This window comes from Manis pentadactyla, chromosome 5 (assembly GCF_030020395.1).
Source record: "Manis pentadactyla isolate mManPen7 chromosome 5, mManPen7.hap1, whole genome shotgun sequence".
NCBI classification, from domain to species: Eukaryota; Metazoa; Chordata; class Mammalia; order Pholidota; family Manidae; genus Manis; species Manis pentadactyla.
Genome location: NC_080023.1, coordinates 94803122 through 94821295, shown reverse-complemented (window position 1 = coordinate 94821295; position 18174 = coordinate 94803122). Strand labels below are relative to the sequence as shown.

General features: G+C 34.9%; 1 protein-coding gene and 1 long non-coding RNA gene across 2 annotated transcripts in view; one reads left to right on the top strand and one right to left on the bottom strand.

The window, feature by feature from the left end:
• LOC118930057 (uncharacterized) overlaps positions 1-5100 on the top strand; it is an 87937-nt gene extending 82837 nt beyond the window's left edge. Inside the window, exon 7 of the long non-coding RNA XR_008997824.1 lies at positions 3455-5100. This is a non-coding gene — a long non-coding RNA (uncharacterized LOC118930057). The remainder of the gene's footprint in view (positions 1-3454) is intronic.
• The window catches only part of FAM241A (family with sequence similarity 241 member A), a 44376-nt gene that overhangs the window by 5490 nt on the left and 20712 nt on the right, over positions 1-18174 (bottom strand). The gene's annotated exons all lie outside the window — the stretch shown is intronic.

Below are 18174 nucleotides of genomic sequence, written 5' to 3'. Positions count from 1 at the left end.
CTCCTGTTTTGAGGCAGGGCCCAATTGCTCTGTCCTGGGTAAGTAAGTTTTTTAGTCCATTACTTTGTAACCTAGCCTCAGCTGACTTGGGCATATCTTGCTTCTATTATTGAGCAATCCTCAGTCTTTAGAGCTGTGATCTTCCAGAACCAGCTAAGGAGACTTCAGTGTTGGCCCTTACATAGTTTCTGCCCAAATTCTACAAATGTTCTAAATGCTTTTTATTAATCTCATAAGGAGAGACAAATAGTTTTCAAATAGGAATAATTTTGTATAATAAATCCAAAGGTCCACCTAGAATTCAGCTCCCCAGAAACTGTCCATGTGTACCCAATTTTACATACCAAAAAATACTTACTATATATATTACCTCTCAGTCTTATTACAATTAAGTCTTTCATGTCAGTTAGTAAGCTACTGTCTCTCAGCTTCACACCCACCCTTTGGAATTCTGGAAACATTTATGGCTCTATGTTAGAGGGACTAGAGAGACACTGTACAGCTGGAGAAGGGAGTTGTTCTTTCCTGATGGCTTCTGATGGGTTTCTTTTTACTCTCAGTTTCCCTCAATCAACAGTTCTTCACTCTGGTGGTAGTAATTCCTTCCAATAGCAGCCACTGATTTCAATTTGGGGTTTCTCAACACTTGCAGAAACAATCTCAATGTGCCTTCTTGAGGCACCAGATCCAACTTGTGGGTGCTGCAACCTTAGACACCTGTCTCCCAAGTGTGGGGAAAAGGGAAGTGCCTTTGGCCAGGATCCTCACCTGGCCCTAAACTACATGATGATGTTATTGGTCTATTGCTAGGCTAATGCTCCCACACCTGTAGGCAATAAGCTATTATTGCCCAGTGTTTTGGGCAGAGGCAGAAATGGAGGTGGATTATGGTGATGATCATTGTCTCTTTCTGCCCTTTCATTCTGCAATGCCTAATTAACAAGCCTTTGTATTAAATTATCTTTATTAAAATAATTGGTATAGTTTTTCTCTCCTGTCTCTCTCCTTACCCTCATCCAGTCACAAAAGAAAAACTATGTCATGTAGGTGACATAGTTTTAACTGTAATTTATTAAACCTAATTTCTTGCAGGAGTCATGATTTAAATCTGTAATTATTTATTGAACACATAATTGCTTACAGTATCTACAAGATGGATAATTACTCATAAAGTAAAAAAAAAAAAGCCTTTAGATACAAGGTTTCACATAAAAATACCAGGTAAGTATTAAATAACATTGAGTATATTGTCTAGGCCAAAGGAAGTTCATTAGTTTAAAAAGACAAATGTTGCCAGCCAAAAACAGCCAATGAAGTTAAAGCATTCTTCAAATGTATGGATCAAACTTAGATTCCTTTAGCAGAAACCAATGTTTGATCATTTCAGTCATCAGTAATTAAGCTTCTTTTCATTTAAAAATAAAATTTTATTTTCATTTATTTTCTATTCTACATGAACAGTTTTAAATATATATTTAATGGAACCATAAAAAATTTAATTTTTATTTGCAATAGTCAAATGAGTTTCATTGACTAAGGTGGTCTTTTCCCATATAACAGTAATTTATATAGAGCTCAGAGGGTCACTGATGTAGTGGAAAAATGAAGCTTACTGGGCATCATTGATGTCTATATTTTAAGTTTAAGTCAGAATTATTTTTGAGTTATATTTATATATAATTTAAAAATTACTTTTGGATTTTAATTTCTACCAAAAAGACTGGAAAAGACAAAAATGTAGAAATATCTTAGTTAAATCCAGGCTCCAACACTTAAACAGAGTAACCTTGTGACCAAATTCACTTTCATGAGCTTCAGTTTTCTATTCCATGAAAGGGATTTATATGATCCCTTCTTGATACTGATAATTTTATCTTGAATTAATTTGTTAACTTTTCCTTACTTTTTGTATTTGATTTCTAAATTATTTTTTTCCTTCAATGATGTGCTGTGATTGGGTCAATTTTATTTCTCAGCTTCCCATACTCTTATGTGATCCATGATAATATACATTATAAAAGAAAAACAAGAAATCTTGTTCTTGCCTGAGAGTAAACCTTTCTATTCTTTGGACAGAACTTGAAGAGTCCTTGATTTCATTTGTAATTCTTCTGGTCCCTCATCCCTCTCAACTCCTTTAGTGTCTAGCATTATTGATATAATTTCAGGCCTAATTTTTTTGCTTTTTGTTAAAGTTTTTTTTATTCTTTCCATTTTCTTTTAATCTATGCACTCATTGTACTTTGGGGTTTTCTGTTGTTACTTTTTGAAGACTTTTTTTTTTTTTCAGTATTTTTGTGGTTTAGTACAAAGAAGGTACCTTAGTCTGATCATGGTTCTCTCTGAAGATTTTCTTCTACAAATTGCTTGTGGGTTTTTCAGGGGAAGAAGTAGGTGTTGTAACACTTAAATCAAAATAGGGAGTTAGTTAACTCCTAGAGCCCAGGTGGGGAGGCAGAATGAATCACATACTTCAGATCCTGGGAACAGAGGGGCTGAGACTAGAAGTGAAAGACCAAGTGAAGACTGGTTGGGCAAGCTGCAGCAGCTGCAGCCTTCTCCTTTTTTTAATATGAAAAATTTCAAGTACACACAAAATTAGAGAAAACAGTACAATAACCCCTATATACCTATTCCCTAGATCCAATAACTGCTAAAAATTTTGCCACTTTACTGTAGCACTTAATCTGGGCAATCTAAAGGAGAGGAAAAAAGTAAAATTACTAGAACAATGCCTGGAAGTGGCATATCTTCACAATTGAAGTTCTGTGGAAACAAAAAATACCCAGCAAGAATTGGATGGGAGTTCAAATAATCCTAAAGGAAAGACACTTAAAAACATAGAAAAGAAAATAGGCAATTCTTATACCAGTTAGATTATAGCCAATCTCATTACAGTATTTTCTATAGTCAGGATATCCCCCAAAGTACCATCCACAATTCTAAAAGGTACAAACATCTGTGTGCTGATCAATGTCTAACAACAGCCTTTGTCAGGGGTGGAGGTGGATGGATCTCTGATGTGAATCGTTTGCCAACTCTGTAGTATTTTCCAGTTTCTATAGTTAGTGCTTCCACTGTGGCTAATTTCAAACTACTTACAACCAGCTTGCAAGGTTCCTGAAAATTTAACAATGAGCTCTTGAGGTCCAGTAAGGAGCTGGCATCAACACTTCACTGTAGGTAGAGATAAAGACCTGCATGGTTATAACTGATTAGTTTGATCTCTCTCTTCTTTCCATCATTTCCAGTGCATTTTGAATTTTTTTTAAGTTTATAAAATTGACAAGTCGAGATAGTAAAGTAGAATTACTGTGTTAGAATATATTGAAATTAAGGAAGAAATATGCTATGGCTTGAGCAGTGCATGTTGTTAGATAAAATGAAATACATGTAATTGTACAAAACCACCATAAGTAATGGCATTTTGCTTTTTCTGATTTGTCTCATGCAGATATCAAAAGTGCAGCCAATTTTATTTTTGGAAGTTTTTGTTTACAATAAAATTTAAACTGCCTGAATGATTTGTGAGGCAGTGGTGTTCTTTCAGTGCTCCCTTGCTTCCTGCTGGCAACACCATCCATTTACCAGACCCAAAGGCCAGAAACCAGATGTATTACTGACCCTCTCCCTCCTCCCCATCTCCTAACATCCAGCTCACCAACATATCTTCTTTATTTTACCTTCTAAATATTTCCTTAATGTGTACACACTATCCCATCTGCTGCTGTCATTCTATCAATCTACTAACATCTTTCGCCTTGACTGTACTAATAGTTTCCTAACTGTCCTTGCACACATCCCTTAGCTCCACTCTAAGCTATTTATCACATTGCAGCCACTGTGATCCTTTCAAATTGCCAATCCAATCATTCCACCTTCAATCTGCTTTTAGGATCAAGGTCAAAATGTTTAACATGATCTATGAGGCCCTGTTTAGTTTGGCTTCTATGTGGATTTCTGGCCTCATCGTGTCATCAGCCTCCCTCTTTCTATTGTAGCTAAATAGGTCTAACTTCTTGAACAGGCTAAGCTTTTGCCTGCCATAGATTTGTACATGCTGTTTTCTCTGCCTAGCACACTCTTACCTCTCTTGTTTGCTTACTTGATGCTCACTCTTCATTTAGTCTCAGCTTAATCCTCAACTCATGGCATCATGGAATGGGCTTTCAGTGTATTCTAATTCAATGCAAATGTGCATGTGATTATTTGATGGATATCTCTCCCCCTGCACAGTAGGTTACATGAAGGTAAGGGCAATATCTAGTTTTGCTTGACCACTGATATCCTTTTATATCAGTATATAGCAGGGGCTGTTTTGGGAATAGCAGTAGATAGAAGCAGCTCAATAAATAACTGTTGAATAAATGGATAGAATTTATCATGTATCTGGCAAGCATTGGAGCAGTATCTTGATAGATTTTCTACCTTGCTCACTTCTTGCCAAACAAAAATGGTCTTTATTTTCTTGTGAATTTGTGAGTTTCTTGTGCAGTTGTGAATATGTTCAAATATTTATAAATTTTAGATTAGATTACAAAATATGGTAGCTGCTAGCTAAAATTTATATGCTTAGCTCAATGCCTACAACATTGTATTTTGAGAGCAGAGACTAATATGAATAGATGAGTTCTTCTTTTTATTGAAGTATAGTTGATATACAATGTTATACAACACAGTAGTTCGTTATACACATTATTAAATCCTCACCCCAACTAGTGCAGTTACTATGAACAGATAAATTCTTGGCTTTCTCAGATGTTTATAGTTTTCCGAGTAATACCAGTCATGGGGTATTACTGTTAAGAGTTAATACTGAGTGTCTACTATGTGCTAGGCACTGTGCTTTACAAGCATTATCATGTTTGATCTTTCCAATAAGCTGTGAGGGGGACACTATTATTTTCCTCCATTTGCAGATAAGGAAACTAACATTTCAGAGGAGTTAAGTATCTGGTCATTGTCTTATACTTAGAAATTGATGGAGTTGTGATATGAATCCAGACATTATTACCCCAGCAATCACACCATTAATCCTTAAACTATTCTAAGTTTATCTTATTAATAGCTAAAAATCTGTCTAATTCTGCTCAGTTTTCAGGGTAATTTTGCTATTTGATTGCTGAAAAAAAATTATATAAACACTCATTTTTCACAGAATGGGAATATTTAACACAGTGAAATGAACATCAGTGTCTATTTTGCTTTACATATTTTCTCAATTGGTAGCATATTTGAAAGTGAGTTTATCAAGCATAAAAGTCCAAATTTTTATTTTCTTCTTACATAAAAATTTAAACAAGGTAAAGCTATTTGCCATATTTTATTACATTTTTCATAGTCCTTTCAGTATTGAATGGAATTCAGATTCAAATATGAAAAAAAAAACTCTAAGGAAGAATGAAGAGATATGCTTGACAGAATTGCAATAAGGCAAAAAAACCAAAAAAACCCCAAAACCAAAATAAAATAACAGTTCACACATAGGCGGTACACCAGTGCAAAATTGCAGATGGCGCTTTCCCCTGTTCTAACATTAATCACTTTGTGCCTTTGCCAAGTTTTACTTTCTACATATGAGGCCCCAGTGGAAGAACATCTGCCAAGTGCAGTTTCCTTCATTATCATACGACAGTATTGACTATGACATGCACATTGGAAAGTGCTCTAACAATACTGATATTACTATTTTTTTGCCCATGATTTAAGACATAAATAAAGTGGTGTTATCATTGATTCAAAATCCTTAAAAGATACACAAATTAATGATAGGAAAGTAAAGGTGAACCCATTTAATTAAATAGGAATTTTAAGAGAAGGATCCTTAAAAATAATTAAATCAAAGTCTCCTATTTGAGAAACAAGGAATAAGAGGTTAAATCATACAGCCTCTTAATAAACACACAGGCTTTGGAAACAAATAGGAAAGATTCACATCTTGCTCTGTCACATATACAGGGCATATTACTTAACCACTGTCCCTCAGCTTCTCAATGTGTAAAAGGAGCATAATAATACCTCATAGGACTGTGATAATAAAACGATGAAATAGATAAAAAAACTTTTAGAATGCACACAATAATCACTCAATTATATGGCAATTATATTATTTCTATAGTTTTGGTAATTTTATGCCTTGTAATTTTTATTTCTATTCTCTTTCTATTGTGCCATGCTGCCTGAGATAATTAATACCTTAGTGATCATCTTTTTCAAGATAATTAAATTCAGTTGTGTTTTTCTTCAAGTGTTATGACAATTTAATTACACAGAAGTTGAGATGAAATGTTTTCTATGGAACAATCTGTGCACATTAGTATGGCTGAACCTGTTTATTCACTTTAAAAAGAACACAGGCTACATTCTATAAACTAGTTTTCATGGCATGGGCTACAATTTAAGACTCTTTTTCAAATGTTTTCCTGTTTGCAGTGTTACATGTTGTATTACTACATGGTATTATGTGTACAGTATTAAAAATCTGATGTTTTTTGCCTCTCTGGTATTTATACTACCTTCTCCTGCAAGTAGCACCTTGATTTAACTTTGGGGAAACCATCCCTCACCCATTCTTAGTCCATGTGTTTTGGTTGACGATGTCTCCATTCCCCAGTTCCAAGACTGACCAATCAGAACATTTCATTTCCTTAGACATATGATTAGTTAAGGAATGAGCATGGAACCTCAAGACAGGCCCAAAAAGCAGCAGCTCTATTTAAGACTTCTGCTGCAACCATTGAAAAAGAAACACTTTTTTTACCCCATCACTATTAGCTGGTAAGATGTAAAGGCATCATATTACTATGAAGGGAAAGCTTGCTGTAAACAAAGCTGAAATAAAGTAAAGCCAGGAAAATATATAGAATTGACATAGTTTCAGGGCTTGAATCCAGCTAGTGCAGCTACTTCTGATGTTCTTAATAACATGAGCAAATAAATTCCTATGTTGCAAATTTAGTAGGAGTTGAATTTTTGTCACTTGGAACCAAGAATTCTGATAATGGATGATGATGATAAAAATAATAGTAACCATTAACTGAATGTTTACTATATGCTACATATTTTGTTAAGATATTTTGTTTACATTATGGCATTTAACCTTCTTTTTTTATAGGTAGTATTGTTAATTAATTCCAAAGCACATGTTCTTAACTATAGTGATCAACTACTTGCATATTAATTTGGTTTTATCCTTACTGGCAATGATGAATGTGACAAATGTGTTAATAATATTAGAAAAATTAATTGGGGTTATCCAAGTGGAAAATTTTAGATACAATTTTTGTTATTTTTAAAAACTACATAAGAATACAGAATTTTATTGTCGTTAACAACCATTTGATCAATAAATATGAGAGATGCCCTCACAAAAAAAAAAAAAAAAAAAGGACAGACTTCCAATGGTAAAATAAATTAGTAACCGGGATGTAATGTATAGCATAAGGAATATAGTCAAGATATTGTAACAGCCTGGTAGGGTGATAGCTGGAACCTAGAATTAAGTATATAAATGTTCTACCACTGTGTTGTACACTTGAAACTCATGTAATGTAATACTGTGTGTCAACTACCCTTCAATAAAAAATAATTATTTAAAAAAAAAAAAACTACATAAGAATACACAAATAAATGATTACTGTAAATATTCAGACAACACAAAATAATATGGAGTAAAAACTAAGATGTTGATTTCTTTTTGCTACTTTTGGTTGGCCTTCCCTATTTATCAAGCAGAGCCAGCCTCAATAATACAGCCCAAGGAAATCATAAAGAGGTAAATTTATTATAGTATACATCTCAAGATGCATACCAAGCAAAAGAGAAATAATTTTTGGATAGCGCATACTAGTGTGTGAATTGAAGTTTACTGAGTGAATGAATGAACAACTCCTAAATCTTGCTTCAACCTCTTCCTTCAACTTTTTCATTCAACTACTACCACTGGTTTTCAACTTCACTGGGATGTAGTCCACTGATCTCTAACTTCTCTCAATCCATTAGCCCTCACCTTTCTTCACTTTCTTCATTCATCTTGAGCTCTGTGGCCCCAAATTTCAATGAAATTTTAAACTCCTTTGTCAAATAGGGCAGAACCTAAATTTTGGAGGAACCTAACTTTTCTGTGCCAGAGCTTGAACACCTGTGGTGTTAGACAAAGTCTAACCATAGGGTATATTAGTACCAGGTTTATTAACCCCACTAGCCCCAAACATCTTGAAATTCCCTACATTCCTACTTCATTTCTCTGCTCAACTTTTTTTTCTGCTTTCTAAACAGACCATTTCATACCTCTTCTTTTTCTTTTATTAAAATATCACTGATATACAATCTTATGATGGTTTCACATACACAATACAGTGGTTCAACATTACCATATTATCAAGTCCTCACCCCCTCCATTGAGGTCACTCTCTATCAAGGTAGTAAGTCATTAATTGTATTCTCCATGCTGTACTACCGCGCCTGTGACCTATCTATATAGTGACTGCTAGTTTTAATGCCCCTTAATCCCCTTTCCCTCCTGACCCACCCTCCCCTTTGGTAACCACTAGTCCCTTCTCAGTGTCTGTGAGTCTACTGCTGTTTTTTTTCTTCTGTTTTGCTTTGTTTTTTATAATCCACAAATGAGTGAAATCATTCAGTTCTGGTCTTTCTCTGCCTGCCTTATTTCGCTGAGCATAATACCCTCTGGATCCATCCATGTTGCTGCAAATGGCACAATTTTTCTTTTTATGGCTGAATAGTATTCCACTGTATATATATGTACCACCTCTTCTTTATCCATTCATCTATTGGTGGACACTTAGGTTGCTTCCATATCTTGACCATTGTAAATACTGCAGTGATAAAATAAGGGTGCATATGTCTTCTCAAATCAGGGATCTTGTTTTCTTCAGGTAAATTCCTAGGAGTGGAATTACTGGGCCAAACGGTATTTCTGTTTTTAGTTTTTTTAAGAACCTCCATATTGCTTTCCACAGTGGTTGCACCAATTTACATTCCCACCAACAGTGTAGGAGGGTTCTCCTTTCTCCACATCCTTGCCAGCATTTGTTGTCTCTTGTCTTTTGGATAGTGGCCATCCTAACTGGTGTGAGGTGATGTCTCATTGTGGTTTTAATGTGCATTTCTCTGATGATTAGTGATGTGGAGCATCTTTTCATGTGCCTGTTGGCCATCTGAAGTTCTTCTCTGGAGAAGTGTCTGTTCAGGTCCCCAATAATTTTTTAATTAGGTTATTTGATTTTTGGGTGTTGAGGAGTGTGAGATTTTTATATATTTTGGATGTTAACCCCTTATTGGGTTAAGTCATTTACAAATATATTCTCCCATATCATAGGATGCCTTTTTGTTCTGCTGATGGTGTCTTTTGATGTACAGAAGCTTTTTAGTTTGATGTAGTCCCACTTGTTCATTTTTGACTTTGTTTCCCTTGCCTGAAGAGATGTGTCCAGGAAACAGTTGCTCATGTTTATATTTAAGAGATTTTTGCCTATGTTTTCTTCCAAGAGTTTTATGGTTTTATGACTTACATTCAGGTCTTTGATCCATTTTTAGTTTACTTTTGTGTATGGAGTTAGACAGTAATCCAGTTTCATTCTCTTGCATGCAGCTGTCCAGTTTTGCCAACACCAGTTGTTGAAGAGGCTGTTTTTTCCCCACTGTATATCCATGGCTCCTTTATCATATATCGATTGGCCATATATATGTGGGTTTATATCTGGGCTCCTATTCTGTTCCACTGATCTATGGGTCTGTTCTTGTGCCAGTACCAAATTGTTTGATTACTGTAGCTTTGTAGTAGAGCTTGAAGTCAGGGAGTGTAATACCCCTAGTTTTGTTCTTCATTCTCAGGATTGCTTTGGCTATTCAGGGTGTTGTATGGTTCCGTATGAATTTTAGAATTATTTGTTCTAGTTCATTGAAGAATGATGTTAGTAGTATGATAGGGATTTCATTGATCTGTAAACTGCTTTAGGCAGGATGGACATTTTGATGATATTAATTCTTCCTATCCATGAGCATGGGACAAATTTCCATGTATTGGTGTCTTAATTTTTCTCATGAATGTCTTGTAGTTTTCAGAGTAAAAGTCTTTCACAATCTTGGTTAGGATTGTTCCTAGGTATTTGATGCAATTGTAAATGGAGTTGTTTACCTGATTTCTCTTTCTGCTAGTTCACTGTTAGTATATAGGCATGAAACAGATTTCTGTGTTTAGTTTTGTATTCTGCAACTTTGTTGAATTGACTTATTAGTTCTAGTAGTTTTTTGGTGGATTCTTCAGGGTTTTCTATTTATAATATCTGCAAATAATGTCATCTGCAAATAGTGACAGTTTAACTTCTTCCTTATCAATTTGAATGCCTTTTATTTCTTTGTGTTGTCTGATTGCTGTGGCTAGGACCTCCAGTAGTATGTTGAATAAAGGTGGGGAGAGTGGGAATCCTTGTCTTGTTCCCAATCTTAGAGGAAAAGCTTTCAACTTTTCACTTTTAAGTATGATGTTGCCTGTGGGTCTGTTGTATATGGCCTTTATTATGTTGAGTTACGTATACCCTACACCTATTTTGTTGAGAGCTTTTATCATGAATGGATGTTGAAATTTGTCAAATGCTTTTTCAGCATCTATTGAGATGATGATGTGCTTTTTATCCTTTTTGTTAATGTGGTGTATTGATTTTGATTGTGGTGTTAATGTGGTATATTGACATTGATTGATTTATGAATAATATAGCATCCTTGCATCCCTGGAATAAATCCCACTTGGTCATGATGGATGATCTTTTGATGTATTTTTGTATTTGATTTGCAAATATTTTGTTGAGGATTTTTGTATCTATGTTCAACAGGGATATTGGTCTGTAATTTTCTTTTCTTGTGGTGTCATTATCTGGTTTTTGTATTAAAGTAATGCCTCATAGAATGAGTTTGGAAGTATTTCCTCCTCTTCTACTCTTTGGAATACTTTAAGAAGGATGAATATTAACTCTTCTTTAAATGTTTGATAAAATTCAGCCATGAAACCATTTGGGCCAAGGGTTTTATTCTTAGGTAGTTTTTTGATTACCAATTCAATTTCATTGCTGGTAATTGGTCTGTTTAGATTTGTTGTTTCTTTCTGGGTCAGTCTTAGAAGGTTGCATTTTTCTAGAAAGTTGTCCATTTCTTCTAGGTTGTCCAATTTATTGGCATATAGTTTTTCATAGTATTGTGTAATAATTCTTTGTGTTTCAGTAGTGTCCATTGTGATTTTTCCTTTTTCGTTTCTGATTTTGTTTATGTATGCATACTTTTTTCCTTGATAAGTCTGGTTAGGCGTTTATCTATTTTGTTTATTTCCTCAAAGAACAAGCTCCTGATTTCACTGATTCTTTCTATTGTTTTATTCTTCTCGATTTTATTTGTTTCTGCTCTGCTCTTTATTATGTCCCTCCTTCTACTCACTTTGGGCTTCATTTGTTCTTTTTCTAGTTTCTTTAATTCTTAGACTGTTTATTTGGGATTGTTATCATTTCTTAACTTAGTCTGAATTGCTATGTATTTTCCTCTTTGAACTGCTTTCACTGCATCCCACAGGTTTTGGGCTGTTGAGTTGTTGTTTTCATGTGTCTCCATATGAGATCTCTGTTTTAATTTGCTCACTGATCCATTGATTACTTAGACGCATGTTCTTTAGCCTCCATGTGTTTGTAGGCTTTTTTGTTTTCTTTGTGTAATTTATTTCTAGTTTTATACCTTTGTGGTCTGAGAAGCTGGTTGGCACAATTTCAATCTTTTTGAATTTATTGAGGTTCTTCTTATGGCCTAGTATGTGATCTTTTCTAGAAAATGTTCCATGTACACTTGAAGAATATGTATCCTGCTGCTTTTGGGTGGAGTGTTCTGTAGATGTCTGTTTGGTCCATCTGTTCTAATGTGTTGTTCAGTGCCTCTGTCTCCTTACTTATTTTCTTTTTGGTTGATCTGTCTTTTGGTGTGAGTGGTGTGTTGAAGTCTCCTAAAATGAATGCATTGCATTCTATTTCCCCCTTGAATTCTGTTAGTATTTGTTTCACATATTTAGGTGCTCCTATATAGGGTGCATAGATATTTATAATCGTTATATCCTCTTGTTGGACTGACCCCTTTATCATGTATGTATCATTATGTATTATTTATCATTATCCTTCTTTGTCTCATTATTTTCTTTATTTGAAATCTATTTTGTTTGATACAAGTACTGCTACTCCTGCTTTTTTCCCCCATATTTGCATGAACTATCTTTTCTATCCCTTCACTTTTAATCTGTGTATGTCTTTTGGTTTGTAATGAGTCTCTTGTAGGCAGCATACAGATGGGTCTTTCTTTTAATCCATTCTGCAACTCTGCAACACAAAATCCATCTGATAAGAATAACTATGTGATGTAATAAGAACATTTAATGAGGAAATTTTTCTAGCAGAGAGGTGAGGACAGACTTGAGATCTGATGTATGAATAGCAGTTGGTAGATGAAAAGAAGAGGGTAGAAAATATTGGTAGATGAAAAGAAGAGGTTAGAAAATATTGGTAGATGAAAAAAAGAGGGGAGAAAAGTCGGGGCTGTGCCGCTGGAGTTGCTATAGGCAGATTTGCCCTCTGCCTGGCCTGCAGTAATGGTGGGGGCTGTACGCGAGTGGGACAGGTTCCTGTCAGAAGGAAGAAGCTCCCAGACCTATCTCCCACAGTACTTCCCCAACTGGGCCACAGTAGGGCCGAGGAAGCTGGGAGGGTCTCACTCTGCCTTCCTCGCAGCAAGTCTGCCTTCACTGCTAGGTCAAATGGGCTGTACTCAGGTCACACGTGAAGGGAGGAGCCTCGGTTCTGCACTACCAGAGTTGTCATAGGCAGAGCCGCCCTCCACCCAGCAATGGTGGGGGCTGCAGGCATGCAGGACCGGCGCCTGCTGGGAGGAGGGAGCTCCCAGGGCTGGCTCCTGCAGGCAGTTCCCCAGTTGGCATGAAACAGTGCTGAGAAAGCTGGGAGGAGGGTCTCCCTCTGCTAACCAGACAGCAAAATCTGACTCCACTGTCTGCCCAGCTGCAGGCCATGTGCTGCAGGGAGGGGACTTGGGACTGCTTTGCCAGCATAGGGGTGGAGAGTTCTCAACCTCTTGGTCCTAGGGTGGGTTGGGAAGGTTCTATTTTCATTCTTTTGGCTATGCCTTCTCAATCTCCTTTGTGGGTTCATTATCCTCAACTCATTTATTTTTATTTCATACTTTCTTTTCAAATAAGCTTATTCAAACCTTACAGTGTCAGTTACTAACAATAAATCATTTAAAAATTATATCCATCTCAGACCTCTTTTGCATGCTAGATTCATATATACAAACTGCCTTCTTGACATATACTTCACTATTGAACACTGAAGTATATATCAGTATCTTCAGTATTGCCTATACTTCAAGGCAACACCATGATTTTCCTCCTCAAAATTGGTCTTCATTTGATGAACAGATTCTCAGGAATGAAATCCATCCTTAATTTCTACAAGATGGAAACCTAGGAATTATCTGTAAAACTTTTTTCCTCATTTTCTATATACAACTTATAAGTGGGTCTGTTAATTTTGACAACTAAATCCCAAATATCTCCCTAATTGACCTAATTCTTCCTATATGATTCTACCTACTTATCTTACTCAGCCTCATTTTACACTTGTTCCCTTATTCATTTTCTCTACGATAGCCTCCCTGTCCTAATTGGCATCTCTCATACCTACCTGCTTTCCTTGACACAAAGCTTTTTCTAATTGTTTCTTCTGCCAATATTTTCTACCCTCTTCTTTTCATCTACCAACTGCTATTCATACATCAGATCTCAAGTCTGTCCTTACCTCTCTGCTAGAAAAATTTCCTCATTAAATGTTCTTATCACATCACATAGTTATTCTTATCAGATGGATTTTGTGTTTTGTTTGTGTTACATGATTCATGTTTATCTTCCTCATTAGCCTGTAAGTAGCAAAAAGGCAAAAATCATGTCCCCCTCAACCCTTCAGTTTTTATATCCTCAGTGCCTGCCATATTTTAGGCACTTCCATCAGATTTAAAGTCTTCAAGGTATTTCATACAACCATCCTACTAATTCAGCCTATTTTCTAATTGTCTGCTAAAATAAGTTCTATTCTAGTCACATCCGCATGCTCTTTGCATCCTCTCCATTCATAGGCTTAAGTTAACAAACATTGAATTAAATATCTACTATGCTTGTTTCCTATGTTAAACTATTTAAAATTCAAAATAACCCTAATAGTTAGTTAGTTATATTATGATGCAGTCTGATACTACTCACTCAAATAGAAATATATAATGCATACATAGTAATAGAAGAATGAAGGTCAAATTTTGGACTGATTCTACAATTATGATATCCTATCAGTTAAGTAACATTATTCCCATTTTTAGACTCAGTATGTAAAAAGTTCTCTATAGGTTAGTCATAAAATATGAGTTCAGCATTTATGAAACCAAAACCTAAATTTTAGATAAGATAGAAAATTTTGGGACCAGGACAACAAGAGCCTCTTTAATGGTAGAGGAGACTTCTTCATGGGCATTCATGTAGGAGTATTGAAAATAGACAAGATGTAACCAAACAAACAATAGTGAAGATCCCAGTTACTGCATGCCAGGGAAATCAATATGTGAAGAACACTAATAAATAGCGCTTTATTAGTTAAGTAAAATATTAAATCTCAAAATAATGTTTTCTTTATTGCACTGGCAAAAGCATCCAGCAAGGTTATACACGGTAGCGGTTTAAGGGGCTTATTTTAGCTTGCATGCTCCCGCCCCACAATACATACATACACACACACACACACACACACACACACACACACACACACAAAACCTTGTCTTTGTCTTTTATTCTAAATCTTGCCCTTTGTCCTTGTAAGTGAACTTTTGTAAGCAGAGAAATGGTACTGGATCCAGGTCATAAGCAATTGGGAGGAAGTGTTTTAAAAACATAAAAAAATCAAGCATTTATAGTTCTAATCTCTTTTGTTCTTTGGCTAGTATATAATCATTTTTTTCAACACCTTCCTTTCTGGTCTCTTCATTCTTACCTATGTATTTGAGTTACTATTTGTTGCCATTTTCTTATTTTAATACAGCTTGGTTTCCATCTGCTTTTTTTGTGCTGATATTGTCTATTACATTTCAGTGTTACATATTAGTACATATTAGTTTATGCAATTGTTTTTTAAATCAGTCAAGAAAAGATATATACAATTATGTTATCTTTTCTAATTATCTACATAATTACCATTACTAGTGCTCTTTGGTTACTTTTTGTGTGTGGATACAAAGTACTGTCTGGTGTTCTATGCTTTTATCTTCATAGCTTCCCCTGATACTTCATGTAAGACGAGTTGGCTGCCAAAAACTTCTCAGTTTTTGTTTATCTGGGAATATGTTTCACCTTCATTTTGAAAGATAATTTTACTGGTAATAAGACTCTTCACTGACAGATTTTTACTTTCAGCACTATGAATGTATTGCCCTATTTCCTTCTTCCCTCCAATATTTCTCATGAGAAGTCAACTATTAATATTACTGGTGTTCCCTTGTATGTAATGAGCTGTTTTTCCCGAGCTGCTCGAAAAATTTTTCTTTCTCTCTGGCTTTCAACATTTTGACTTTGGTGTATCTGGATGTGTACTGCTTTGTGTTTATCCTACTTGGATTTTATAGAATTTCTTAGATTTGTAGCTTAATATTTTTCATTAAGTTTGAATTTTTTTCAGCCATTATATCTTAGAATATTTTTTATGTCCCTTTTTCTTCCCCTATTTCCATTACTTATATGCAGGTATGCTTATTCATGTCCCACAGTTCTCTGTGACTTTTCATTTTTTTCCATTCTTTTTTCTCTTTGTTCTTCAGACTGCATAATTTCTACTGGTCTGTGTTCAAGTCCATTGTATAATCTGCCAGCTCAAATAATTTTCATTTGGGTTACTGTACTTTTTGACTCCAGAATTTGCATTTAATTAAGTAAATTTTCTCTAAATATTCCCTATTTGATAAGACATTGTCATTATACTTTCCTTTCATTCTTTAAGCATGGTTTCCTTCAGTTCTTTGAGTATATCCATAATAGCTGCTTTGAAGTCTTTGCTGTCATCTGGGTCCTGTCAAAGGTATTTTCTATTGCTTGTGGGTTTTTTCTCCTGTTTATGGGCCATGCTTTGCTGTTTCTTTCCATATCTCATTTTTTGGTGATAACTGGACATTTTTGATAATGTATTTTAGCCAATACTAGATACTGATCCTCCACTTCCCATGTGGGAGTCATTGCTGTTGTTTGTTTGACTGGTTAGTGACTTGGCTGAACTAATTCTACAAAGTCTATTCTCCTGCCTTTGATGTTCCTACTCATATTTTTTCTCCTTGTTTTCATCTTTTACCCTCATTACCTAGGGCTGTCTCCTGGGTTACCATAAGCCATTATTGGTTAAAGGTTGTCCTTAAGCCCCCTTAGCCAATTGATTTTTACTCTCTACCATTGATTGTATCTGCAGCATAAAGATTGCTTAAAAAACAGTACATATGTTGGTGATAAAAAAATCAAAAATACCTTTACTGCAGCATTTAGTCACTTGAAAAGACTCAGTTTTTCTTTTTTATTGCTCATTTCGAAGGCTGTCCCTATGAGAGATGCTCTGAAATATTAGCTTTAAAAACAATTAAATAATGTTTAAAGTTTTTAATGGATTTCATAACACATTTATTTATTAAAAAAACTGACATTTATTAAATATTATGTGCTGGGCAGTTTTAAGAAATTTGACTTCAAAATATAATGGAAACTGAAGAAGAAAGATTATGTAATTTAATCAAGATCACCTAGTAAGTGGTAGAGTGAAGACATACATTCAGGCATTCTGCTCTAATGGCCATGTTCTAAAGTCCTACACTAAACACTTGATTATAAATGAAAAATCAGTCTTGTAATCATTAACATTTTATTTACTTTATCAGCTTTTAACAGCAGTTCAAACGGTTAGAGTTGTCTTGATTCATTTATATTCAGCAAAAAAATTAAATCATTTAAAAATGGTTTTGTGGTGTTTACCTTGACTGATTGTACAGTATAGCACCTATTCACAAGTATTATATTATTTGACCAAGAGTTAAATTTGTTTTTTCAAAATAAAAACCAAGCTGATCTCTAATTCTTAATCCCATTACTATTCCCTAGAAGAAAAGAAAAGCAAGTAAATTGGCATAAAAGCCTAGGACACTTCAGAGGCAGAATTTGTGTCTCATTTTTCTAATAACTGTATGTCCAGCTAAGAGACAAAATGTATCTTATTTGGATAGAAAATAACCAACCTTTCTTCCCCTGAAATTGTCTTGCCTTAGTAATATGAACAATGAATTTCTGACATAATGAAGTGCTCTCCCGATGAGAAAGGCTGCCTTTATAAACATAAGTTTTGAGTAAATATAATTATAAAGAAAGAAAAGGAGGAAAAACAATAATAGAAACAAGTTGGGAGTCAGTTTCAGAGGAATTTTAGACTGAAATTCTACCCACCAAAATACTGGAATTCTTGTTTCACTCAATCCACTCCACCATCCACTTAACCTCTCAAAAAAAGACTTTTTGGAAAAAGATCTTGTTACTTTCTTTAAAAGGGCAGAAATCTCACATTTGCAAGCTACCAAGACACAGTATCATACTGTGATAAATACATGAAAATGGATATTAAGAAATTAGTTCTAAATTTTAAAGCCTCTCAATTAGTTATTTATTTAGCCCCTTTAGCCTTTATTTTTTCCTTGTAGTTTAGAACCCATAGGTTACCGTTTCAATTATGAATCCATAGCCACACATTCTCTCCCACTCCCTGACTTTTGGTAGCCTCCAATTTCTCTGCCTTTTCTAAGAAGCTAAGTGTTGTGGTAAAAGTTGTGCTCAATTTTGTTGTCTGTTGGTACTCCTTCCATATTCTCAAGTCTCCTGGTAACTGTTCATCCAATTCTTCATATTTATTGTTTCAAATCTTTCCCACTCTCCTATCTTCTCCTTCCTAGAGGTGTTGCTGTTTCTTTTTAAGGTTAACTTAATTCATAATCCCAAATGCTCCCATCCATACATTCTAAGTACAAAGTGGATTTTATACTGTAACACACCTT